Below are 27,645 nucleotides of genomic sequence, written 5' to 3' on the forward strand. Positions count from 1 at the left end.
CCAATGTTCTCTAACGTGTTGACCAGAGTGTTGTCTGCTCTGCCGAAACACATGCGCAGCTACACCATGTTCCCCCAGGTGGAAGATTTGGCCACAGTGAAAGCTGACTTCTATGCCCTGGGACATATCCCCAACATCATTGGTGCCATTGATGGTACACATGTGGCATTTGCCCCCCCAACCCCGCAGAAATTAACAGGTCTACAGGAATAGAATAAGTTATCTTTCGATGAATGTGCAGATGGTGTGCTTGGCGGACAAGTACATCTCCCATGTGAATGCCAAATATCCTGGCTCTGACGCCTATATCATGAGGAATAGCAGCATCACTTTTGTGATGGGCCAACTCCAGAGGCACCGGGTGTGGCTAATTGGTGAGTCCAAGGTCCCCACAGTATTTGTAGGTGTCTGGGTATGGGGTTGTCCCTAAGGGATAGTGTGTGTCTCACAATTGTCCTTCGATATTTACAGGTGACTCTGGTTACCCCAACCTGTCATGGCGACTGACCCCAGTGAGGAATCCCAGGTCAAGGGCAGAGGAACATGGCAATGAGGCACATGGGGAACAAGAAGGATTACAGAGAGGACATTTGGCCTCCTGAAGGCCAGGTTTTGTTGTCTCCATCTAACAGGCTTTGTTACTCACCCAAGAAGGTCTGCCAGATCATCGTGGCATGCTCTATGTTGCACAACCTTGCCTCGCCATGTGCCTTTTCTGCAGGAGGCACATGGGCGAACAGGGAGGATTATTGAAAGGACTTTCGGCCTCCTGAAGGCCAGGTTCCTGTGCCTCCATCTGACAGGTGGATCCCTGTATTACTCACCCAAGAAGGTGTGCCAGATCATCGTGGCATGCTGTATGTTGCACAACCTGGCATTGAGACACCAGGTGCCTTTTCTGCTGGAGGATAAGCCTGGTGATGGTCTTGTAACAGTGGTGGAGCCTGTGGACAGTGAGGAAGAGGAGGCAGATGAAGAAGATGTGGACAACAGAACAAACATTATCCAGCAGTACTTCCAGTGACACAAAAGTAAGAGACTGTAACTCCTCTTCACATTTCAGTATGCTTTAGGACATTGTACATGGCAGCCTCTTACCCTCTGTGTATGGCCACTGACTGTTCCCTTTGGGTTTCCTTTTTTGAGATCTCTGTACCCCATTCTGGCTTCTGCTATGTGTACTGCTGTCCACCAACTGTCATACATTGCTATTATTCAATGAACATGGACGTTGCAATGCTTTGAGAATGTTGTAAGAATACATGTTTCGAATTATTACACTGACTCCAGTATGGTTGATATTTCAATGGTGTTTATTTTTTGTGCTAAATAGTATGGGGGGTTTGTGCAAGGGGCTGGGGTGATGGTAGAGGAAGGTCCATGGTAGAGTCCAGTCTCTTGGTATCACAGGTATATTGTCCAATGGGGCATAGGAAGGGGAGTAATGGCAGTTCAAGGTGGACAGGTTGACATAGTGGGACAGAAGGGTAACATTCAGGAGAGTCCTGTTTCCTGGCGGGGGTCTTGGCAATGTTCTCTGTCTTCTGCCTGAATCGCAGGGACCGTTTGCGGGGTGGTTCTTCTTCTGCAGGGGGTGGGGTGCTGGTGGCCTGTTGGTCCTGTGGCAGGGCCTCCTGTCCACTAGCGCCGGCGGAGGTGTAAGGCTGTTCATCGGTTTGGCTAGTGTCAGGGGCCCTTTGTGTTGCTACTGCCTCCCTCATGGTCTTGCTCATGTCTGCCAGCACCCCTGCTATGGTGACTAGGATGGTGTAGATTTTTGTGAGGTTCTCCCTGGTCCCCAGGTACGGTCCCTCCTGCAGCCGCTAGGTCTCCTGCAACTTGGCCAGTACCATGCCCATGGTCTCCTGGGAATAGTGGTATGCTCCCATGATGTTTGAAAGTGCCTCGTGGAGGGTCGGTTCCCTTGGCCTGTCCTTTCCCTGTCACACAGCAGACCTCCCAGCTTCCCTGTTGTCCTGTGCCTCTGTCCCCTGAACCGTGTGCCCACTGCCACTGACCCCAGGTCCCTGATCGTCCTGTGTTTGTATGGTAGCCTGAGGTCCCTGTAGTGGTGGACACACTGCTGATTGATGTGTCCTGGGGACAGTGGCATGGGCCCGCTGGGTGGGTGCTGTGGTGGTGTTTCCTGAGGGGGGAGGCTCGGTGGTGGGCTGGGACTGTGGCAGGGGATCCGACTGTCCTGGGGTCCCTGATGGGCCAGGTTGGTCATTGTGATCCAGGCGTGCAGAGCTGCTGTCATTACTCTGGGCCTCTTCTGTTGGGGGATTGGATGTAGCTGGCACCTCCTCTCTGGTGATATTGGCTAGGGGTCCTGTTGGGATGCAAATGCATTGTTATTGTTTCTATGTGTGCCATATTGTGCAATGGGTGTATTTCCCTTATATAATAGTGGTTTCCCTGCCGCATTAGCCTTGTGTGATTGCTGATTGTGTGGGCTGGGTGAGTCTCTCTACTGGGCATGCTGTGGCGATGGGTGTCCATGCATTGGTGTGGCATGTAGGGCTTGGTATTGGGATGTGTGGGTTGTGATGGTGGGGTAGATGTGAGGTGATGGAGTGATGGGAGTGAGGGTACAGGTGGGGATATGTGATGGCATGCAGGTAGGGTGGGGGATATAGTAGTAAAGATTTGACTTACCAGAGTCCAGTCCTCCTGCTACTCCTGCCAGGCCCTCAGGATGCATGATCGCCAAGACTTGCTCCTCACATGTTGTTAGGTGTGGGGGAGAAGGTGGGGGTCCACCGCCAGTCCTCTGTACAGCAATCTGGTGTCTTGAAACCACAGAATGCACCTTCCCCCGTATGTCGTTCCACCTCTTCCTGATGTCATCCCTGGTTCTTGGATACTGTCCCACGGCGTTGACCCTGTCCACGACTCTCCGCCATAGCTCCATCTTTCTTGCAATGGACGTCTGCTGCACCTGTGATCCGAATAACTGTGGCTCTACCCGGATGATTTTCTCCACCATGAACCTTAGCTCATCCTCAGAAAACCTGGGGTGTCTTTGAGTTGCCATGGATGTGCTGTGAGTGATATGTGTGAGGTGATGTGTGTGATGATGTGTTGGGATGAATACTGTAATGTGCGTGAATGGTGTATGAGTGATGGTGTTCTGTGCCTCTGTTGGTTGTGTGCTCTTTGCTTGTCTTTCTGTGATTGGTCTCTTTTTTTTCATTGAAAGGGTTGTGGGTAATGTGGGTGTTTGTTTTATAGTTTTGTGAGTGTGTGGGTGTGGTGTGTGTTTGTGTGTCAGATGTGTGCATTTTGAATTGTCTAATGTGGTGTCGTTTTTCTTGAGTGTGTGTATTTTGAGGGCCGCAGTGTTTACAGCTAATGGTTTACCGAAGTTGAAAGACCGCTGCGTTGATTCGTGGGTCCTGATACTGTGGGAGTATTCCTGTTGGCGTAACGGTGTGGGTTCTGCTATCGCCAGTTTATCACTGACCTTTGGTGTGGCGGACTTGTGTGGCTGTCTGTATTGTGGCGGCATTCTCTGTGTGGGTCATAATACCTGTGACGGATTACCGCCACAGCCCTGGTATCTTGGCGGCCATCTGCATGGCGGTAAGCGGGATTTACCGCCAGGGTTGTAATGAGGGCCCAAGAGTCTTACTCCATAGATTCAATGGAAACTTTGCTTTTGCACAAAGTACTTGGTTTGCATCACAAATAAAGCTGAACAGGCGAGGATGCATCAGAAAAGTAATAAATGCATTGATTCCTTACTCGCAACTGAGGCCGTGCGTTGTTTCTTCTCTGGTGAAGTAGCTGATGTGTTGATTTTCTCCCTCGCATGAAAACGATGCGTCGATTTCTGGACAGAGCACCTCACTTCTGCGCAGGTTCACAATGACTCTGATGTCCAGGGAGTATTTGTAGAGCTCGCTACTTATCTGTGAGGGTCTCAAGGTGCTTTGAGTGGGGGGGAGATGCAACTGCTCGATCAGCCAGGTCTTGAGGAGTCTCCTGAAGGTCAGTAGGTCCTTGGTCTGCTGTAGGTGGATGGGGAGGGTGTTCCAGGTCTTGGCCGAAAGGTAGGAGAAGGATCTGCCGCTGGATGTTGTCCTGTGGATGCGTGGGACGGTGGCGAGGGCATGTTCGGCGGAGGGGAGCTGATGGTTCGGGGTGTAGAAGGTGAGACGATTGTTGAGGTATGCTGGTCCAGCGTTGTGCAGTGCTTTGTGGGTGTGGGTTAGGAGTTTGAATGTCATCCTTTTGTTGACAGGAGGCCAGTGTATGTTTCTCAGATGGGCTGTGATGTGGCTGTGGCGGGGATGTTGAGGATGAGGCATGCGGAGGCATTCTGTATCCGTTGCAGTCTTTTCTGGAGAGCTGCCATGGTTCCCAAGTAGAGAGCATTGCCGTAGTCCAGTCTGCTGCTGACGAGGGCCTGGGTAACCGTCCTTCTGGTTTCGGTAGGAATCCACTGTAGATTTTGCAGAGCATGCGCAGGGTGTTGAAGAAGGAGGACGAGGCAGCGTTGACTTGTTGTGTCATGGAGAGCGATGAGTCAAGGATGAAACCCAGGTTGCGGGCGTGGTTGTGGGCATTGGTGCGGCTCCCAGTGAGGGCAGCCACCAGGAGGCGTCCCAAGCGGACGGGTTTGGGCCGAGAATGAGGACCTCTGTCTTATCTGAGTTAAGTTTTAGTCAACTATTCTTCATCCAGTTGGTTACAGCCTTCATTCCCTTGTGGAATTTGGTTTTGGCTGTGGCGGGGTCCTTCGCGAGGGAAAGGATCAGCTGGGTGTTGTCGGTGTAAGAGATGATGTTGAGGTTGTGAGATCGGACGATTTTGGAGAGCGGTGCCATATAGACGTTGAAAAGTGTCGGGCTGAGGGAGGAGCCCTGTGGTACGCCGCAAATGGTCTTGGTGGGAGGTGGACTCTCTGTGTTCTGTCTGTGTGGAAGGAGGTGATCAAGTCCAGGGCCTTGTCATTGATCCCTGTGTCGTGGAGGCGTGTGCACAGGGCATGGTGGCAGACGGTGTCAAAGGCAGCCGAGGAGTCCAGGAGGATGAGGGCTGCTGTTTCTCCTTTGTCCAGGAGGGTCCGGATGTCGTTGGTTGCAGCGATGAGGGCGGTCTTGGTGCTGTGATTGCTGCGAAAGCCAGATTGAGATTGGTCCAGAGTGTTGTTTTCCTACAGGTGGTGGGACAGTTGCCTGTTGACGATCTTCTCGAGTACATTTGCCGGGAACAGAAGCAGGGAGATGGCTCAGTAGTTTTTGAGGTCCTTGGGGTCTGCCTGGGGTTTCTTGAGTAAGGCGTTGATCTCGGCGTGCTTCCAGCTTTCGGATTTGGGGGATGATGATAGAGCTTGCTCTGTTGTAGATGCAGTGCAGGCAGGGGTCAGATGAAAAGCCGGAATGAAGGGTGTTCATTACTTTGATGGTGGCGGTGTTGTTGACGTGTCCAGGAGAGAAGGAGGTTGGTGTGGTTGGGGGATGTTGAGTCAGAGGTGTTGGTGGCTGCTAGTGAGGTCATGTTGTTGAAGCTGTTGTGGATGTCTATGATCTTGCAGTGAAACAAGATGGCGAGGGAGTTGCAGAGGTCTTGCGAAGGTGGGATGTCATTGGTGCTGGGGTTGAGAGTTCCTTTACAATGTTGAAGAGCTCTTTGCTGTTGTGCGCGTTGTTATCGATACGTTCCTTGAAGGAGGATCTCTTGGTGGCTCTGAAGAGCTGGTGGTGCTTGCCCATGGCGTTCTTGAGGCCTGTGTGGGTGGCTGGGGCCTATTCCTGGCACCACTTCCTCTCGAGTTTGCGGCACACCTGTTTGGAGGTCTGGAGGTCGGTGGTGAACCAGCTGGCCTTACTGATGGTGTGGTTGTGAGCGGGTTTTTTGAATGGGGCGAGAGTGTTGGCGCAGACTTCGATCCATTGCCTGAGGTTGCGGGCTGCTGAGTCGGCGTCAATGGAGACAGCTGGTGGGGCTCAGGCGAGGGCGGAGATCAGCCGGTCATTGGTGATCTTGTTCCAGCTGCGGTGGTGGATCGGTTGCAGGAGGTAGTGGGTGGTGGGTTTATTGAAGGTTAAGTGGATGCAGCGGTGTTCGGTCCTATGGAGTTAGGTGGTGTGGCTGAAGAAGATGTGTCTGCTGGCGGAGAAGATGGGGTACAGCGTATGTCCGGCGGAATGGGTGGGAGATGTGATGAGTTGATTGAGTCTGAGGTTGGCGAGGTTGTTGAGCAGGGAGATCGAGTTGCTGTCATTGGTGTTTTCGAGGTGGAAGTTCAGGTCCCCGAGGAGGACGTAGTCTGTAGAAGCTAGGGCTTGAGCGCTGGCAATGTCGACGATGGAGTCACTGAATTGAGGTCAGGGTCCTGGGGGTCTGCAGATGAGGGTGCCCCTGAGGGTGGTCTTGGGGTCGATGTGGATTTGGAAGTGCATGTTTTCGGCGCTGTTGAGGGTGTCTTCGGTGTTGGTTAAGATTCTGATGGTGTTCCTGTGGATGATGGTTATCCCTCCTCCCTCCCTGTTGGTGCGGTCTCTGAGGGTGATCTTGTAACCGTCTGGAATGGCTATGGCGATGTCAGGAGCATAGGGTGGGTTCACCCAGGTGTCTGTCAGGAATGCGATGTCAGGGAGGAGGAGGCGAGAAGGTCCCAGAGCTCGATGGCATGCTTGTGGATGGAGCGGGTGTTGAGAAGGATGCACCTGAGGTGGTTGCTTTTGGTTCTTGCAGGAGAAATGGTGGACCGGAGGGTGGAGAAGTTGCAGCTCCGGCAGGAGAAGGAGCTGTGGCCAAACCTTGGTGAGGCCTGGAAGAAGGTGGTAGAGCGGCCGTTGTTGAGGGCTTGGAGGGCGTTGGCGTCATAGTGGCATCTGGTGCAGGGGAGATCTCGGCGGCCAGGGGGACTGGCACTGGGCGCGGTCCAGGTGCGGACGGGTGCAGCGGGGCTCGCCATTGGTGCACCTCTGGCGCACCAGTGGCGCGCCCGCACAGCAGCCGCCATTAAGAGGGGGAGGTGAGAGGGAGGAGCAGGTGGGAGGGAAGCGTGAATGGACACGTGAGGGGGCGGGGCTACGGGGGGCCTCAGCAGCAGGGGAAACCACGGGGGAAGCCTAGAACAAGAAAATAGAGGGAAAAGAGGAAATAGGCACAAATGGAGGAAAAAGGAACAAATAGCGGAAAAAGACACAAAAAACAGGGCAAGAAAAACAGAGAAGCAGAAAAAAGAAAGTGAAAGACAGACACTAGGCAAACAGACAGATGATACTTACAGCACCACTGGACCGCCAGAGATGAGGGCGGGGAGAGGAACGCGGGCACAACGGCAGAGCTGTGCAGCGCATGGAGCTTCTCCTGACCTAAAATCAGGTCAGGGGTTGCTCACGTCACCACGCAGTGGCCGCCATTAAGAGGGGGAGGTGGGAGGGAGGAGCAGCTGGGAGGCGGGAGGAAAGCACAAATGGGTGCTCGAGGGGGGGGCCAAGAGGGACTTCAAAACAGGAGGCAGGCTCAGTCCAAGCCCTTGGAAATTCTTCACAAGAAGGAATGCACAACAAAGCCAAGTCTTTATCCCCTTTCACAGGTAGAAGCAGGAACTGCAGGATAGCCCAACAAAGCACAGTCCCAGACAGGAGCAGCACTTCTCCTTGGCAGAGTTTCTTCTTGGTTTCAGAAGTGATATAAAAGTCTGTGGTTTTGGGTCCACTACTTATACCCCTTTCTGCCTTTGAATTAGGCAAACTTCAAAAGAAAGTTCACAAGATCCTGCCTTGCCCAGCCCAGGCCAGGCCTCAGACATACACCAGGCGGTTAGAGACTGCATTGTGTGAGGGCAGCCAGAGCCCATGCAGGTGTAAGTGACCACTCCTCCCTTCAGTCTAGCTTAGACAGCTCATCAGGATATGCAAGCTACACCCCATCTCCCTTTCTGGGGACTCTCACTGTCTAGAGGAGATTCACAAACAGCCCAACTGTCAGTATGACCCAGACAGGGAATCCACAAAAAAGCAGTGTCACAGAATGGTTTAAACATGAAAATGCCCATATTCTAAAAGTGGCATTTTCAAACTAACAGTCTAAAAAACAACTTCACTAAAATGTGTATTTTTAAATTGTGAGTTCAGAGACCCCAAACTTCATATTTCGATCTGCTCTCAAAGAGAATCTGAACTTTAATAATATTTAAAGCCAGCCCCCATGTTAACCTATGAGAGAGAGAGGCCCTGCACAATGAAAACCGAATTAAGAAATTTCACTGTTAGGACATGTAAAACACATCAGTATATGTCCCACCTTTAACATACACTGCACCGTGCTGATGGGGCTACCTAAGGCCTACCTTAGGGGTGCATTACATGCATAAAAAGAGAAGGTTTAGGCCTGGCAAGTGGGTACATTTGCCAAGTCGAATTGACAGTTTAAAACTGCACATGCAGACACTGCAGTGGCAGGTCTGAGCCATGTTAACAGAGCTATTAATGTGGGTGGCACAACCAGTGCTGCAGGCCCACTAGTAGCATTTGATTTATAGGCCCCGGGCACCTTTAGTGCACTTTACTAGGGACTTACTAGTAAATCAGATATGCCAATCATGAAAAAGCTAATTACACATACACTTTACACAGGAGCCCTTGCACTTTAGCACTGGTCAGCAGTGGTAAAGTGCCCAGAGTACCAAAACAGCAAAAACAGAGTTCAGCACTGTAGGAGACTGGCCTGGGTTATAGTGGGTGCCAATGGTACTTACAACTTGTGGCAGGTCCAGTTATCCCTTATTAGTAGAGTAGTAGTATTCTAGCAGCTTAGGCTGATAGAGGTAGCTATAGCAGAGCAGCTTAGGCTGGACTAGGAGACATGCAAAGCACCTACTATACTACTTGTATCACATAGGTACTATATCGTAAGAAACACAATACTCAGAGTTACTAAAAATAAAGGTACTTTATTTTAGTGAAAATGTGCCAAAAATATCTCAGATGATATACTCCCTTAGGAGGGAAATAAAGTACACAAAATATACACACAAACCAAAATCAGGTAAGAAAAACAGCCAGAAAGTAGTGCAAACATTGTAGAATACAATAGGATGCAATAGGCCTAGAAGCAACACAAACCATATACACTGAAAGTGGAATGTGAACAACAAATGGACCCCTAGGCTAGTGTAGTGTGTAGAGGGTCACTGTGAGTGTAAGAAAACACTAAGGGTGTCCAAGATACCCCACCCCAAGACCCTGAAAAGTAGGAGTAAAGTGATAATACTTCCACAGAAACACACATATCTTGTGATAGAGGATTCTGCAAAGACCACAACAGACTGCGAAGCACTGAAGATGAATTCCTGGACCTGAGGACCTGCAAAGGAAGGGGAACAAGTCGAAGAGTTGTGAAAGTGTCCAGGGGGGCAGGAGCCTATTAAACCCCGGATGAAGGTACAGAATGGCTGCCTCTGGATGGAAGAAGCTGAAGATTCTGCAACAACGAAAGGTGCTAGGAACTGCTCCTTTGTGTAGAAGATGTCCCAAGGAGCGCTGGAGGATGCAGAGTTGTTTCTTTTGAGAAAGACTGCAAAAAAGCCTTGCTAGCTGCAAAGGTCTCAGTTAAAGAAAAAGGGTGCTGCCCGGGCTCAGGAAGCACCAGGATGTCGCCACTTGGGAGAGGAGACAGAGGGGCGCCTCAGCAGCACAGAGAGCCTATGCACAAGAAGGCAGCACCCGCAGAAGTCCTTGAACATGGGTTCAAGAAGACTGAGCATGGCAGTCATCTCAACACTACAAAAGATGGTGCCACCAAGCCGGTGGTCAACTCAGCAAGTTGAGCAATGCAGGAAGGAGTGCTGGGGACCTGGGCTAGGCTGTGCATGAAGGATTCCTTGCAAAAGTGCACAGAAGCTCTAGCAGCTGCAGTTCACCTGGTTCACAGAATTATTTTCCGGAGAGGGGAGGCAAGGACTTACCTCCTCTATATTTGGACAGTTGGACCACTGGACAATCTGGGTCACTTGGGTCTACCATCTGTGTTCCACGGCCCACGCTCGTCAGGATGAGAGGGGTCCCAGAGTACCAGTGACGCTGAAGTTTGGTGCCTGCTGGAGCAGGGGGAAGATTCCACTGACCCACGGGAGATTTCTTCATGGCTTCCAGTGCAGGGTGAAAGCAGACAGCCCTCAGAGCATGCACCACCAGGAAACAGTCGAGAAAGTCAGCAGGATTAGGCGCTACAATGTCACTGGTAGTCTTCTTGCTACTTTGTTGCAGTTTTGCAGGGGTCCTGGAGCAGTCAGCGGTCGATCCTTGGCAGAAGTCGAAGAGGGAGATGCAGAGGAACCCTGGTGAATTCTTGCAAGTTGCTATCTGAGGAAAAGCCCACAGGAGAGAACCTAAATAGCCCTCAGAGGAGGATTGGCCACTTAGTCAGGTAAGCACCTATCAGGAGGGGTCTCTGACGTCACCTGCTGGCACTGGCCACTCAGAGGCCTCCATTGTGCCCTCACACCTCTGCATTCAAGATGGCAGAGGTCTGGGACACACTGGAGGAGCTCTTGGCACCACCCCTGGGGTGGTCATGGACAGGGCAGTGGTCACTTCCCTTTCCTTTGTCCAGTTTCACGCCAGAGCAGGGACTGGGGGTTCCCTGAACCGGTGTAGACTGGTTTATGCAAGGAGGGCACCATCTGTGCCCTTCAAAACATTTCCAGAGGATACTCCTCCCCAGCCTTTAACACCTATTTCCAAAAGGAGAGGGTGTAACACCCTCTCTCAAAGGAAATTCTTTGTTCTTCCTTCTGGGACTGGACTGCCCAGGCCCCAGGAGGGCAGAACCCTGTCTGTGGGTTGGCAGCAGTGGTAGCTGCAGAGAAAACCCCAGAGAGCTAATTTGGCAGTACCCGGGGTCCATGGTGGAGCCCTGGGGATGCATGGGATTGGCACCCCAATACCAGATTTGGCATGGGGGGACAACTCCATGATCTTAGACATGTTACATGGCCATATTCAGAGTTACCATTGTGAAGCTACATATAGCCATTGACCTATATGTAGTGCACTTGTAATGGTGTCCCCGCACTCACAAAGTACGGGGAAATTGCCCTGAACTATGTGGGAGCACCTTGGCTAGTGCCAGAGTGCTCTCACTCTTAGTAGCTTTGCAGCTAACCTTCACTAAGTGGAGGTTAGACATATAGGTGACTTATAAGTTACTTAAGTGCAGTTGTTAGAAATGGGGTCTTTGGTTGACAGTCAGGTTACCCCCTGTTCAAGCAAGGACCCTCACTCTAGTCATGGTAAAAGAGAATCACCCTCACCTAACCCCTGCTTACCCCCTTGGTAGCTTGGCAGAGCAGTAGGCTTAACTTCAGAGTGCTAGGTGTAAAGTATTCGTACCAACACACACAGTGACTTAATGAAAACACTACAAAATGACACAACATTAGGAAAAATAGGAAATATTTATCTAAACAAAACAAGACCAAAATGACAAACATCCGACATACACAAGTACAGTTATGAATTTATAAAGATGAAACTAGAAAATAGCGCTTAGAAACACAAAATGCTTCGATGAGGTGTTAACACAGCAACGTGACGGAGTTGTTCCCAACAAGCCGACACCAACGGCGCCGGACACGGAGTCGCGTAGACCCCCAAGTACAGTACCTTTGGTGAAGAGTGAAAACAAGTTGATGCCGAAGTCGGGGATCGCGGCGTCTGTACGAAACATTGAATCCACGCATTTCGACCGGCGTCGGTCACGACGTGGTGCGGCAACTTCCACGGAGTTGCGGGCTTCAGCGGGGCTGTAGCGGCATCGGGCGTGCTAAGAGCGTCACGTTCCAGCGAAGGTCACGGCGTCGGGTGCAGGAGGCGGCACCGGATTCAGCAGCAGCGTCAGTCTGAGGTCTAGTCTTTGCCCTCTTACTCTGGCAGAAGCAGCAACTGCAGGATAGCTTCACAAAGCACAGTCACAGGCAGGGCAGCACTTCTCCTTAGCTCTTCAGCTCTTCTCCAGGCAGAGGTTCCTCTTGTTTCCAGAAGTGTTCTAAAGTCTGTGGTTTTGGGTGCCCTTCTTATACACAGTTTCTCCTTTGAAGTAGGCCTACGTCAAAGTAAAGACTCTTTGGAATGTGAAATCCTGCCTTGCCCAGGCCAGGCCCCAGACACCAGGGGGTTGGAGACTGCACTGTGTGAGGGCAGGTTCAGCCCTTTCAGGTGCGAGTGTCCACTCCTCCCCTCCCTCCTAGCACAGATGGCTCATCAGGATATGCAGGCTACACCGCAGCTCCCTTTGTGTCACTGTCTAGTGTGAGGTGCAACCAGCCCAACTTTCAAACTGACCCAGACAGGGAATCCACAAACAGGCAGAGTCACAGAAATGGTATAAGTAAGAAAATGCTCACTTTCTAAAAGTAGCATTTTCAAACGTACAATCTTAAAATCAACTTTACTAAAAGAGCATTGGTTACAGTGGTAAAGTGCCCAGAGTAACAAAAACAGCAAAATCAGAGTCCAGCACACATCAACAACCTAGGGAACAGAGGTAAAAAGTTAAGGGAGACCACACCAAGGATGAAAAGTCTAACAGCAGTGTAAAATGGCTGTGAAATAACGTGTGCGTTATGTCACTCATGCTGCAGTGGCAGTCCTGTGTAAGCTTTGTCTGAGCTCCCAATGGGTGGCAAAGGAAATCCTGAAGCCCATAAGGGATCTCCTGGAACCCCAATACCATGGGTACCTAGGTACCATATACTAGGGAGTTATAAGGGTGTTCCAGTGTGTCAATTAGAATTGGTGAAAATGGTCACTAGAATATAGTGACAATTTTAAAGGCAGAGAGAGCATAAGCACTGAGGTTCTGGTTAGCAGAGCCTCAGTGACACATTTAGTCACTACACAGATACACACATTCAGGCCACAATCTATGAGCACTGGGGTCCTGGTAGCAGGATCCCAGTGAGACAGGCAAAAACAAACTTACATACATGTGAAAAATGGGGTTAACATGCCAGGCAAGATGGTACTTTCCTACACCTCCCCCCCCCCCACCAAACGAGGGACAATAATGCTAACCTTGCCCAGATGAGTTTTCATTGTCTAAGTGGAAATATCTGGAGAGTCTATCTGCATTGAAGTGGGTACTCCCAAGTTTATGTTCCACTGCATAGTCCTCAACTTTTTCAGTGCCCAGACCACAGCAGAGGCCTCCTTCTCTATGGCAGACCAACACTTTTCTCTAGGGATCATCCTCCTGCTGATAAAAGCAACAGGTTGAGCCTGGCCCTCAGTCCTAAGCTGTGATAGAACTGCCCCTACCCCTAATTCAGAAGCATCAGTCTGGACTATGAATTTTGTGGAGTAACAAAGGCTTTTTAGGACAGGTGCAGAGCACATGGCCTGTTTAAGCTCATCAAAAGCCTTTTGACAGCTAGCTGTCCACAATACTTTTTAGGCATCTTCTTACTGGTGAGGTCATTAAGAGGGGCTGCAATGGATACATAGTTCTTACTGAACCTCCAATAGTACCCTGTGAGGCCTAGGAAGGCTCTCACCTGTGTGTGAGTTGTAGGGGGAGCCCTTTCCATAATGGTTTGGATCTTCCCCTGCAGTGGTACAATTTGTTCTCCACCTACCAGGTGGCCCAGATAAACCATTTCCACCTGCCCTATCTGGCACTTTGAAGCCCTGATAGTGAGGCCTGACTTTTGCAGGACCTCTAAAACTTTGCATAGGTGGACCAGGTGATCATCCCAGGTGGAGATAAAGACAGCTATATCAGCTAGATATGCTGCACTAAAAGCTTCCAATCCTTGCAGGACCGTATTTACCAACCTCTGAAAAGTGGCAGGTGCATTTTTCAAACCAAAGGGCATAACAGTGAACTGATAGTGCCCTCCAAAGGTGGAAAATGCTGTTTTAGGTTTAGCATCATCTGAAAACTTAATCTGCCAATACCCTGCAGTTAAGTCAAAAGTGCTTAGATACTTGGCAGAAGCCAGTGTATCTATTAGCTCCTCTGCCCTGGGTATAGGGTGAGCATCAGTTTTGGTTACTTGATTGAGACCTCTATATTCAACACAAAATCTCCTTTTTACCATCTTTATTATGAGGTTTGGGGACAAGCACCACTGGGCTAGCCTTGGGCTCTCAGAAAGCTCAATCGCTCCCAGATCTAACATTTTCTGTACCTCTTGTTTTATGCAATCCCTGAGATGGTCAGGCTGCCTATAAATCTTACTTTTGACAGGTAAACTTTCTCCTCTCCAGTGACGATTGTGTGCTCACACCAGGTGGTTGTACCTGGGGTCAGTGAGAAGAGGTCATAAAACTGATCTAAGAGATTTATGCAGTTGTCCTTCTGCTCAGCAGTAAGACAATCTGCAAGCACCATTGCCTCCACTAAGCCATTAGCTTCAGTGGTGGAGAAGAGATCAGGGATAGGGTCACTCTCTTCTTCCTCCCCTCATCAGTGCCCATGAGCAGGGCTAAGTCAGCCCTGTAATAATAAGGTTTTAGGCTATTGACATGGAACACCCTAAGGAGACTCCTGGCAGTGCCCAGGTCTACAAATAGGTGACCTCACCTTTCTTTTCTACTATGAGATGGGGTCCACTCCATTTGTCCTGGAGTGCTCTTTGGGCCACATGCTCCAATACCCAAAACTTTTGTCCTGTGTGGTACTGGGTCAGGACAGCCTTCTGGTCATGCCATTGCTTTTGGAGCTCTTGGCTGGCTTGAAGGTTTTAACTGGCCTTTTTCATGTACTCAGCCATTCTGAATCTTAGGCCAAGTACATAGTCCACAATATCTTGCTTGGGAGCTTTTAAAGGTTGTTCCCAACCCTCCTTCACAAGAGGAAGGGGACCTCTCACAGGGTGCCCAAAGAGAAGTTGAAAGGGGCTAAAGCCCAGTCCTTTTTGGGGTACCTCTCTATAAACAAAAAGGAGGCATGGCAACAGGATATCCCATCTCCTCCTGAGTTTTTCAGGAAGTCCCATGATCATGCCCTTGAGAGTTTTATTAAGCCTCTCAACCAGACCATTTGTCTGTGGCTGATAAGGAGTAGTGAACTTGTAAGTTACACCACACTCCTTCCACATAGCTTTGAGGTATGCAGACATGAAGTTACTACCTCTGTCTGACACCACTTCCTTAGGGAAACCCACTCTGGAAAATATTCCCACGAGGGCTTTTGCCACTGCAGGAGCTGTAGTGGTCCTTAAGGGATAGTACAGGATACCTAGTGGCATGGTCCACTACCACAAGGATAAACCTATTGCCTGAAGCTGTTGGAGGGTCGAGGGGGCAACTATGTCAACCCCTACCCTCTCAAAGGGCACCCCAACCACTAGCAGTGGAATTAAGGGGGCCTTGGATGTGCCACCAGTCTTGCCACTGGCTTGGCAGGTCACACAGGAGCGACAAAACTCTTTAGTGTCCTCTGACATGTGAGGCCTGAGAAACAATGGAACCAGTCTGTCGTAGTTTGGACTCTTGCTCTAGGCAAGACTGCTGGTTAAAGGATGACAGTACTTTTGCTTGTAGGAGACTATGCCTATCCTACAACAAGTCGCAACTGTTGTCCCAACCTTACCGGCTCACTAGCAGCACCTCACCAGAAACACAATAGTAAAAGATGATTTGTGGCAGCCTTCAAGCATGGGCTCGAGAATAAGACATCTCATGGAGTGTCATGGTTAAACGGAGATTACTCCTTTCTCACAGATATATCATGTCTCATACAAACACAGGCAATGACAAAGATGCAGTAAGGTTTCAATAGTTTTTATTTAACACAACTGCAGTTTGTGATATGTTGCATGGGCTGCAATGATTAGGATAATGAATAATGCGAGAAACAGAATTGTGAAGACGAGAGTCATTATTACAAAGACCCCCACCATCTTGCAATGGATAAAAAAGACATATGAGATGTAATATGCCCTAATACCCTAATGTGAGAGGCCTAACCTCCTACCTAAAGGAGAGCTGGATTTGCTAAACCTAATCTGCTGATGCCATGTCCATGAGAGGAGCTCCCAACCCTCGTTACCTTGGAATGAGGTCTCTATCTCAGACTCCGTAGGGACACGAAGACTGGGTGAGCGTCAAGACGACATGCAGCATCGATATCAGCGATGGTGGCGATGCCCTCTGATCGGAATCCCTCTGAATATCTGTCTAAAGTGAGATGTATTCATACAGATCTACCAGGACCCCTCACGTAGGTGTGTTCCCAAACAATAGATAACAGTTATGCTTGGGACGGCAATTAATATAAACAATCCCTCAAAAGTATATAGAGGGAAACCCTAAGTGTGAACATCTACTGTTCGTTTGTCTTTGTTGCTTGATTTTGACGCCTTAGTGCGGTGGCACTGATAATGCAAAGCATAACAAGTGGCCTAACTATAAACAAGGCAGCCATCTTAGAAGAGTTAAATAATTAAATGGGCTAAGACAGAGAAAGCTAAGTAGGTTAAAAGTCACTAGGTGATGGGGCACGAGTCTACAAGCCAGAGTCTAAGCTAACTCCTGTTATCCCATTAAAACAGACTATGATTCACTACAAGTCTGTTGCAAGTTTTACTCTGGCCCAAATGCCCAGCCAAAGGAATTTCATGAGCCAAAGTTAGAAGAAACTCCCTACACTGCAAAGGGATGACCAATCTCCTGGCAGCTCTAGGATTAGGGTCCCTTGACTCAGTATAGAGGAGGTTATCTTCCCAATAGACGTTATGGCTATCAGTGATATCTCCATTCTGCTGTTTGACAGCTTGCTGTCTTAAAACCTCTAGTGTGGGACAGGTCTGCTGTGTCACACTCAACTCTTCCCTAGCAGGCCCCCCTGCACCCAAAAGCTCAGCAATGTCAGCTCATCTGGTGTAGGTTCTGCACAGGGAGAGGATTCCTCTTCCTCAAAAGGGGAATCTTCTGGAGAGGGAGGGATAGTGGGCAAGGATTTACCCTTTCTACCCCTAACTTTTGGGAACACTTGGGGCCGTATTTATACTTTTTGGCGCACAACTGCGCCAACGCAGTTGTGCGCCAAAAAATTTTACGCCGGCTAACGCCATTCCAAAGTGCCATGCGGGCGCCTTATTTATGGAATGACGTTAGCCGGCGGAGCTGCCTGGTGTGCGTAAAAAAAAATGACTTACACCAGGCAGCGCCGGCGTAGGGGAAAATGGAGCTTGGGCGCCAAAAAATGGGGCAAGTCAGGCTGAGGCAAAATTTTCGCCTCAAACCGATTTGCACCATTTTTTTAGACTCCCAATCCCCATTGAAATGACTCCTGTCTTAGCAAAGACAGGAGTCATGCCCCCTTGCCCAATGGCCATGCCCAGGGGACTTATGTCCCCTGGGCATGGCCATTGGGCATAGTGGCATGTAGGTGGGCACAAATCAGGCCCCCCTATGCCACACATTTTTTTTAAAAAAATACTTACCTGAAGTTGCCTTAAGTTCCCTGGGATGGGTCCCTCCATCCTTGGGTGTCCTCCTGGGGTGGGCAAGGGTGGCAGGGGGTGTCTCTGGGGGCACGGGAGGGCACCTCTGGGCTCCTTCCGAGCCCACAGGTCCCTTAACGCCTGCCCTGACCAGGCGTTAAAAAATGACGCTAAAATGGCTGGACGTCATTTTTTTTGACCCGCCCACTCCCGGGCGTCATTTTTGCCCGGGAGTGTAAATACGGCGCACATGCCTCGGAGTCATTTTTTAGACGGGAACGCCTACCTTGCATATCATTAACGCAAGGTAGGTGTCCACGCTAAAAAATGACGCAAACTCCAAGATCTTTGGCGCTAGACGGGTCTAACGCCAAAGTATAAATATGGAGTTAGTTTTGCGTCGGATTTGCGTAAAAAAAAACTACGCAATTCCGGCGCAAACAGAGTATAAATATGCCCCTTGGTCTATTGTTCCAGGATCCAAGCTTCCCTGTCCTCTTTGCTTCTGGGCCTGAGCCCTTGTAAGAGCAAAGATATGCCCTGGAATGCCCAGAATTGCTGCATGAGCCTCCAACTCCACTTCAGCCCAAGTTGATGTCTCCAAATCATTGCCTAGTAAGCAATCTACATGTAAATCAGTTGCTACCACAACTTTCTTTGGACCAGTAACCCCCCAGTTGAGATTCACAACAGCCATGGGGTGGCTAAAAGCGTTGTTATGAGCATCAGTAACTTGGTACTGCTGACCAAGTAGGTGTTGATCAGGGTGAACCAGTTTCTCAATCACCATAGTGACACTGGCTCCTTATCCCTGTAGGCCTCAACCTCAACACCATTTATTAGGGGAAGTTGTTTGTACTTACTCATATGCAGGGGACAAGCAACCAGGGTGGCAAAGTCAATACCACCATCAGTGACTAAAACAGCCTCTGTGGTCTCCCTAACAAGACCAAGCCCAACTACATTACCAATGGTGAACCCAGATACACCCTTTGATTGGCAATTTGTAGCATTCTTCCCACCGCCACTGCTATTACTAAGGGCACTAGAGGACGCAGATGGGGTTGTGGTGGTGGGAGTCTTGGTGTTTTTCTTTGGACAAGTGGAATCACTTGCCCAATGGCCTTTACTTTTACATAAATAACACCATGGCTTCTTTTGGTTGTTTGAACAGGATTTGGACCCACCTCCCCCAGAGGATGTTTGTGGGCCTGATGATGACTCAGAATGTTTTTGATCTTTGCCCCCACCCTTGTAAGAAGACTTACCATCTTTTTTATTGCCATCCTTGTCACCACCTGTATGAGATTTTCTGCTCACTCTTCTTCTGACCCATTTGTCTGCCTTCTTTCACAATTCTTTGGGAGAGGTTAGATCTGAGTCCACCAAGTACTGATGCAACAAGTCAGACACACACTTATTCAAAATATGCTCTCTCAAAATAATAATATAGGCTTTCATAGTCAGTCACCTTGCTGCCATGTAACCATCCCTCCAAGACCTTCACTAAACAGTCTACAAAGTCTGTCCAGTCTTGAGAGGACTCCTTTCTGGTATCTCCGAACTTTATCCTGTATTGTTCAGTGGTGAAGCCAAATCCATATAAGAGTGCATCTTTCAAAACTTTGCAGTTGTTGGCATCACTCTCTCTGACAGTAAGGAACCTATTCCTACCCTTGCCAGTGAAAGATAGCCACAAGATAGCAGCCCACTGCCTTTGAGGGACCAACTGTACCTTACAGGCCCTCTCAAGAGCAGCAAACTACTTGCTTATGTTATCCCCCTCCTTGCAAGGGGGGACAATTGTGTGCAAGTTTCTTGAACCTGTTTCTCTCACAGGATGACTATCAAGAACACTGCTACTGCCACCATGGGGAACTAACCCCAACTTCCTTCTTTCCCTCTCTACATCTAGAGACTTCCTGTCTAAGGCCAACTGCTGCTGCTTCAGCTCAGTCTGGCCTCTTCCAACCTCAACTTTCTGAGTTCCCTGTATAGGGTTTTATCCTCAGGGTGGGAGGCTTGGGAATTCTGAGACACAGAGGTGAAGTGGGAATGGGCAGAAGTGGACATTTCTCTAGCTACCTGAACCCTTGTTACCTGGCCTTTTGGAGTGAAAGGTGCCTTACTGATGTGTGACCTCCTCCCACTACCAGTTTTACTAGGTGGCCTGTTAGCTGACAGGTCTTTGGAGGAACCCTCCCCCAGAGTCCTCAGGGCCCTCCCCTGATTCTTCCTGGGTACCCTCCTCCTCTACCTCCTGCTCCTGGGATGGGCCAGACTAGTTCTGGTCTCTTTCTAGGAGAAGGCTAAGGAGAAGATCTTTGGTAGAGTTCTTACCAATGCTTAAACTTTTCTCTATGCAGAGGCCCCTCAAACTTTTAAAGTTTAAACTGCCATACGTTGCCTTGACAACTTTGGGAGTGGCCTCTACTGCAGACATAGTTTCAAGAAAGAGTTTACGATAGAGAGAAAAAAGTTTAGAAACTTTTAAAGAAAAGAGAAACACTTTTTCAAACTTTTCAAAACGTTTTAGAAACTTTGTAAAACGTTTTTAGAAAGAGAGTTAGACTGTTTAGGTTAAATGTGTATATTTTAAGTATTTGGAATATGTTTTTCTTATGAAAAGCACCAATGACAAAGTACTTATCCCACCGCTGCCACTAATGTAGGAGGCTGGCCTGGCTTATAGTGGGTACCAATGGTACTTACACCTTGTGCCAGGTCCAGTTATCCCTCATTAGTAGAGTATTAGTGTTCTAGCAGCTTAGGCTGATAGAGGTAACTATAGCAGAGCAGCTTAGGCCGAACTAGGCAACATGCAAATCACCTACTATACCACTTATATCATATAGGTACTATATCATAAGAAACACAATACTCAGAGTTACTAAAAATAAAGGTTCTTTATTTTAGTGACAATGTGCCAAAAATATCTCAGAGGATCTACTCCCTTAGGAGGTAAGTAAAATACACAAAATATACACACAAACCAAAAATCAGGTAAGTAAAACAGTCAGAAAGTAGTGAAAACAGTGTAAAATACAATATGATGCAATAGGCCTGGGGCAACACAAACCATATACTCTGAAAGTGGAATGCAAACCATGAATGGACCCCTAGTCTATTGTAGTGTGTAGAGGGTTGCTGGGAGTACAAGAAAACACTAAAGGTGTCCAAGATACCCCACCCCAAGACCCTGAAAAGTAGGAGTAAAGTTACACTACTTCCCCAGAAACACACTAAAGTCGTGAAAGGAGACTCTGCAAGGACAACAACTGACTGCAAAGCACTGAAGACGGATTCCTGGACCTGAGGACCTGCAAAGGAAGGGGACCAAGTCCGAGAGTCGTGAAAGTGTCCAGGGTGGGCAGGAGCTCACTAAATCCCGGATGAAGGTGCAAAATGGCTGCCTATGGATGGCAGAAGCTGAAGATTCTGCAACAACGAAAGGTGCTAGGAACTTCTCCTTTGTGCAGAAGATGTCCCACGGAGCACTGGAGGATGCAGAGTTGTTTCTTTAGAGAAAGACTACAAACAAGCCTTTCTAGCTGCAAAGGTGGTAGTTGAAGAAAAAGGGTGCTGCCCAGGCTCCGGAAGGACCAAGATGTTGCCACTTGGGAGAGGAGACAGAGGGGGCCCTCAGCAACACAGAGAGCCCATGCACAAGAAGGCAGCACCCGCAGACGTCCTTGAATACGGGTTCAAGAAGACTGAGCATGGCAGTCATCTCAACACTACAAAAGAGGGTCCCACGAAGCCGGTGGTCAACTCAGTGAGTTGAGCAATGCAGGATGGACTGCTGGGGACCTAGGCTAGGCTGTGCACAAATGATTCCTTACAAAAGTGCACAGAAGCCCTAGCAGCTGCAGTTCGCATGATGCACAGGATTACTGTCTGGAGAGGGGAGGAAAGGACTTACCTCCTCTAAATTTGGACAGTTGGACCACTGGATAGTCTGGGTCAATTGGATCTACAACCTGTGTTCCAGGGGCCACGCTCATCAGGATGAGAGGGGTCCCAGAGTACCAGTGACGCTGAGGTTTGGTGCCTGCTGGAGCAGGGGGAAGATTCCATCGACCCACTGGAGATTTCTTTGTGGCTTCCATTGCAGGGTGAAGGCAGACAGCCCTCACAGCATGCACCATCAGGAAACAATAGAGAAAGCCGGCAGGATTAGGCGCTACAATGTTGCTGGAAGTCTTCTTGCTACTTTGTTGCAGTTTTGCAGGCGTCCTGGAGCAGTCAGCGGCCGATCCTTGGCAGAAGTTGAAGAGGGAGATGCAGAGGAACTCTGGTGAATTCTTGCAAGTAGTTATCTGAGGAAAAGCCCACAGGACAGACCCTAAATGGCCCTCAGAGGAGGCTTGGCCACCTAGTCAGGTAAGCACCTATCAGGAGGGTTCTCTGACATCACCTGCTGGCACAAGGCCACTCAGAGGCCTCAATTGTGCCCTCACACCTCTGGATTCAAGATGGCAGAGGTCTGGGACACACTGGAGGAGCTCTGGGCACTACCCCTGGGTTGGTGATGGACAGGGGAGTGGTCACTCCCCTTTCCTTTGTCCAGTTTCGCGCCAGAGCAGGGACTGGGAGTTCCCTGAACCGGTGTAGACTGGCTTATGCAAGGAGGGCACCATCTGTGCCCATCAAAGCATTTCCAGAAGCTTGGGAGGCTACTCCTCCCCACCCCTTAACACCTATTTCCAAAGGAAATTCTTTGTTCTGCCTTCCTGGGACTGGGATGCCCAGACCCCAGAGGTCAGAACCTTGTCTGTGGGTTGGCAGCAGTGGTAGCTGCAGACAAAACCCCAGAGAACTGGTTTGGCAGTACCCGGGGTCCATGGTGGAGCCCCGGGGATGCATTGGATTGGCACCCCAATACCAGTTTTGGCATGGGGGGACAATTCCATGATCTTAGACATGTTACATGGCCATATTCAGAGTTACCATTGTGAAGCTACATATAGGTATTGACCTATATGTTGTGCACGCATGTAATGGTTTCCCCGCAGTCATAAAGTACGGGGAAATTGCCCTGAACTATGTGGGGGCACCTTCGCTCGTGCCAGGGTGCCCTCACACTTAGTAACTTTGCACCTAATCTTCACTAAGTGAAGGTTAGACATATAGGTGGCTTATAAGTCACTTAAGTGCAGTGTAAAATGGCTGTGAAATAACGTGTGCGTTATTTCACTCAGGCTGCAGTGGCAGTCCTGTGTAAGATTTGTCTAAGCTCCCTATGGGTGACAAAATAAATGCTGCAGCTCATAGGGATCTCCTTGAACCCCAATTCCCTGGGTACCCAGGTACCTAATACTAGGGAATTATAAAGGTGTTCCAGGGTGCCAATTAGAATTGGTGAAAATGATCACTAGCCTATAGTGACAGTTTTTAAGGCAGAGAGAGCATAGGCACTGAGGTTCTGGTTAGCAGAGCCTCAGTGACATAGTTAGTCACTACACAGATACAAACATTCAGGCCACAAACTATGAGCATTGGGTCCTGGGTAGCAGGATCCCAGTAAGACAGGCAAAAACAAACTTACATACATGTGAAAAATGGGGGTAACATGCCAGGCAAGATGGTACTTTCCTGCTAGCACACAGTCAAAACGTGGGAAGCAGAGGCAAAAAAAGACAGGGGAGATCACACCAAGGATGCCAGGTCTAACAGTTGATATAAGTTGATGGGAAATATATTCCTATGTTCAGGGCTCAGTAAGGTGAAATCTTGCATGCCATTAGTATTCTTGTATTTTTTATACTTGCTGTACCATAGTTTTTGCAAAGCGAAACACTCTGGTGGGATTGGATCTTGTAAATTTATTCTTCAGGATTGTTCTCAAGGTATCAGGAGGTTCCCACCAATCTTAATAATTGAATTTAAATTGAGTTAACAGCCCTGTTGACTTATAGACTCCACTGTCAATCTACCTGGTCTCCGTGTTCCCTGGTACACACCAAGAAGGCCTAAAGAATTAGATTTTTGTTCCCAGTCTGGTAGGATGCACAAGAACACACCACACACATAGCTTGTAGTTAACATATTTACTTATCAGTGTACAACATTCAACTGAACACTCAATATCCCAATAACCGTTAAAGACTACACCCTAACAAAGCCCTGATCGATTATGTCATGCCCTTCATACGCCCACCCCTAGTCAAGGGTTCTAATGCTTACATTTCTAAGACACCACATCTTTCCCCTTGTTAAATAAAAAGACACAAACAAAAGACATGAACAAATAGCAGCATTTCCTCAATTAGTCATCTAGGTGCTCTCACAGTTCAGCCAAACCCTGAGGTATGAGGTAGTCCAAGCGAGGGATCCATACGCAACCCCACAATGCCCTCTTGGTGTCATTAATGCCATGATGGCCTTCCTGGGTGAGTTCGATAACTTGCAGTCTCAAACTTGCATATATGACAATCCTGGATCCTCTTAGCACTATCCATTTTTAACGTGACAAACAGTACATCTTGGGCATTGCAATAGTTCTGAAAGTTAACATTGTCACTTTAAAGTCGAACACTCTGTGTCTTTGAATGGGCTAAAAAAATGTCTTTATGGGCACACATGCCCTTATCAGCATTGGTAGCAGCAATAATCTGCAGAGCTGCAGGCTGCTGGACTTCACAATGAAGTTCATATACTGTTGTGCAGTTTTTGGCATTGAACTGTGCTGTTGTAGGGAAACTCCTGAGAAAGAATCTTCAGGGTTTTGATTCTTGCCTGGCTGGTGCACAATTGTATAGTCATACTCCCGTAGGTGCAAACACCAGCTCTCGATGTAAGGGGGCATCTTAGCTTTTGAATTTACAAAAATAGTGAGTAACACCTGGTGGCCAGTGACGATCATGAAATGCTTTCCATACAGATACACATGAACATTTTCAGAGGCCCATACCACTGCCAACCTCATTTTCTGGCTATGAATAGGCATGCTTTGTGTCAGACAATCTTAGACTGACATACGCCACAATGTGTCTCTGAGCATTCGGATGTCTAGTATGCTGAGCAAGGATTGCTCCCAAGCCCGCCAGGCTCACATCAACAGTGATCTTAGTGTGCAATCTGGGATCAAGGTCAGCCATCTCAGTCGCATTTTCAATTGCATGTTTTATATTTTTGACATTGCGATCCGTTCAGTGGAGCATTGAACTGGATATGTCATTTTGTCAAGTCTAGCAAAGGGGCACTCCCTGTGGCAAACTCACAATTGTACCTTGAACAATAGCTGGCTGTGCCCGAGAAGGCCCGTACCATGATGACATCTTGTGGAGGACTGGTAGCTGCCAGTCTTCGTACATTATCTGGAGTCATACCCCCATCAGAAAATATATGTCCAAAGATCTTGAGCTTTGTTTTATGAAATTCAAATTTTTCAGCATTTAGGGTGAGGCCTGCATCTGTAAGTAATTGACACACTTGTATGAGGGCTTTATCATGCTTCTTCCTTGTCACACTAAACACTAGTATGTCATCACTGTAGTTGAAGGCACGTGTCGTAGGCTGAATACTCCTATGTATAACATCTTTGAATATATCTGCAGCAGAGGATACTACAAAGATTAATCTTTTTGTATGTAAAGTCAAAAAAGCAGTAATGTACCTGCAATTCTCTTCTAGTTCAAGCTGATGATAGCCCTTGTTCTGATCAAGCCAGGAGAAATCTTTTTGCTCTATTCTACTGCATGATCATATCCACAATGTGCAGAGCAGGATGTCTCTCTCGATTGCTTTATTGGCTTGACACAGATCCACGCAAATGAGCACAGTACCTCCACTGTCCTTTTTCAGCACCACCACAATGGCCGACACCCATGGTGTCAGACCAGTAGAGCACTCAATAATGTTATGTTTCAGCAAAGCTTTTAGCTCCTTCTTGGCTGCTTCTTGTAGACAAACTGCTATCCTGCATTGCTGCTGCAAAATAGGTCTGGTGTCTTCATTAATGTGAAGTTGCACCTTCATAATTTTTTAACCTTCCTAGACCATAAAACAGTGTCAGGAACAGACTCATAATTTCAAGTTGTGCATTTAAGTTGTAATTGATGGATATCAGCCCAGTGTCAACAGCAGTTGCAAAGCTAAGTTGTCATGCACTAGATGGAGTAGATGGAGTACCTTGAAGAACGTGCATTGACACCTGCACATACATCTTCTTATGCTGGACGGTTGCTATGAATGATCCTTCACTCCACAACGGTTTGGAAACAGCCCATATGTACATCTTCCTACTTGATGATTTGAGTTCTGGTACAGTTGATAAACTGTGAAATTGTTCAACTGGAATGAAGTTGATTGATGCACAGCAATAATTTACAAAAGCTACAGGGCAACGGTTGACTCTCAGTTTGATTTTGGGGCAATGTCCATATGAGACCTTTTGCTTTCTCAGCTCACTTGCTTCTGCCCTTCTTTTGTCTTCTGTGTAAGTGGCAAGACCCACTTGTACATGATGTTCCCTTTTATCTATGATCATCAAACATTCACTCGCTTAACTGTCACTTTAGGGTGACGTCAAGGAGGAACTCTTGCAGGATGAACTTCATGATGATTGTTTAATTTCATACTGTTGAGGTAATTTTTTGTCCTTGTGGGTGTGGCAAGACTGCTTCTGGAAACTTCTGGCGTCCATCTTCTCATCCTGCTGTGATGCAGTTGGCTTTTCTTTTGCTTTGCAAATGGTTATGAAGGGATTCTCCTTTCCGCACCCTTTACTCATTTGTCTGATGGCTGGACATTTATTCTCAAATCAAAATGAAAATCCTCATGTAAAACACTGTATTTCTTTTTTCAAGAATGTCGACTTGAGGGCATCTGCTGGGCACTGGCGTCTACTCGTCATGATCAATGCAATTTCACCTTTTGCTGTTCCTGCTCCCATGTTGGCGCTTGTCGACCAGCTCATTCCTCAGCTCTAGCAGCCATTAATACCTTTTCTAGACTGAAGGCCTGGTTTAAAGCTTAGCGGATGGGTTACTCCGTCACAAACTTGATAGATATCCCATCCACCGTATTATGATGTCCATATGATATCATGGAATCATAATACGGTGTTGTAGGAAGCTTGCCTGGTATTTAGTGGGTACCTATGGTACTTACACCTTATACCAGGTCCAGTTATCCCTTATTAGTGAAATATAGGCAATGTCTAGAAGCCAGGCTCTCTTGAGGTAGCTGTAGCTGAGCAGCCAAGGATTATCTAGGAGACATGCAAAGCTCATGCAATACCACTGGATTCACACAGTACTCATACACATGAAAGAAAATACTCAGTGTTACAAAAATAAAGGTACTTTATTTTGGTGACACAAATGCCAAAAATACCATAGAGACTAGACTCTCTTAGGAGGTAAGTAACACACAAATTATACACACTAGTATGCAGAAATAGGCATAAAACAGTTAGAAAACAGTGCAATTAGTGAAAATCACAATAGTTAGAAATGGGTCTTGGGGGACACAAACCACATACTAAGAAAGTGAAATGCGAATGTTGGTTTCCCACCTAGGTAAGTCTAGTATGTAGAGGGGCGCTGGGAGTATTCGAAAACACCAAAGGTAACACCAAAGGTAAGTACTAGAACCCACCCCAGAGCCCAGGAAAACAAGAGTAAAACACAGTAATTTTCTCAGAAACACGAGAAAGAAGATAATGCAAGAACCAGAAGAGACTGCAAGACACCAACAGTGGATTCCTGGACCTGAAGACCTGTGGAAGGAGGGGACCAAGTCCAAGAAGCACTGAAGAGTCCAGGGAGAACAGGAGCTCTTGCTAACCCGGGTGAAGGTGCAAGAGACAAACCACTGGCCAGAAAGAACAGTCAGTACTGCACCCAAGAATATGGATTCAGTTTCCTGGTTGGTGCAGATGATGACCCAAACTGGATGGAAGATTTCTGTCTGGTTTGCATCGCTGGAGTCTGTCAACAAGCCGTGGAACCCGTATAGCTTGGGATTAGCAGAAAATGGCACTGGCAGGGACCAGGAAGTACCAGGTGGACTACCCAGGAAGGGGGGACAGAAGGGGCTCTTAGCAACGCAGGGAGCCCACAGAAGACCAGGCAGCGTACCTAGGAGTCCCACAGCATGGGGACAAAGAAGGTGCAAAATGAGGCCCTTGCAGCTCTAGGACAAAGGCACCCACGCCGCTGGAGAACCAGTCAGAAAGATGTGCGTCACAGGGTAGAGTGCTGGGGGCTGGAGCTGCACGGTTCATG

This window comes from Pleurodeles waltl, chromosome 5 (assembly GCF_031143425.1).
Source record: "Pleurodeles waltl isolate 20211129_DDA chromosome 5, aPleWal1.hap1.20221129, whole genome shotgun sequence".
Classification (NCBI taxonomy): Eukaryota; Metazoa; Chordata; class Amphibia; order Caudata; family Salamandridae; genus Pleurodeles; species Pleurodeles waltl.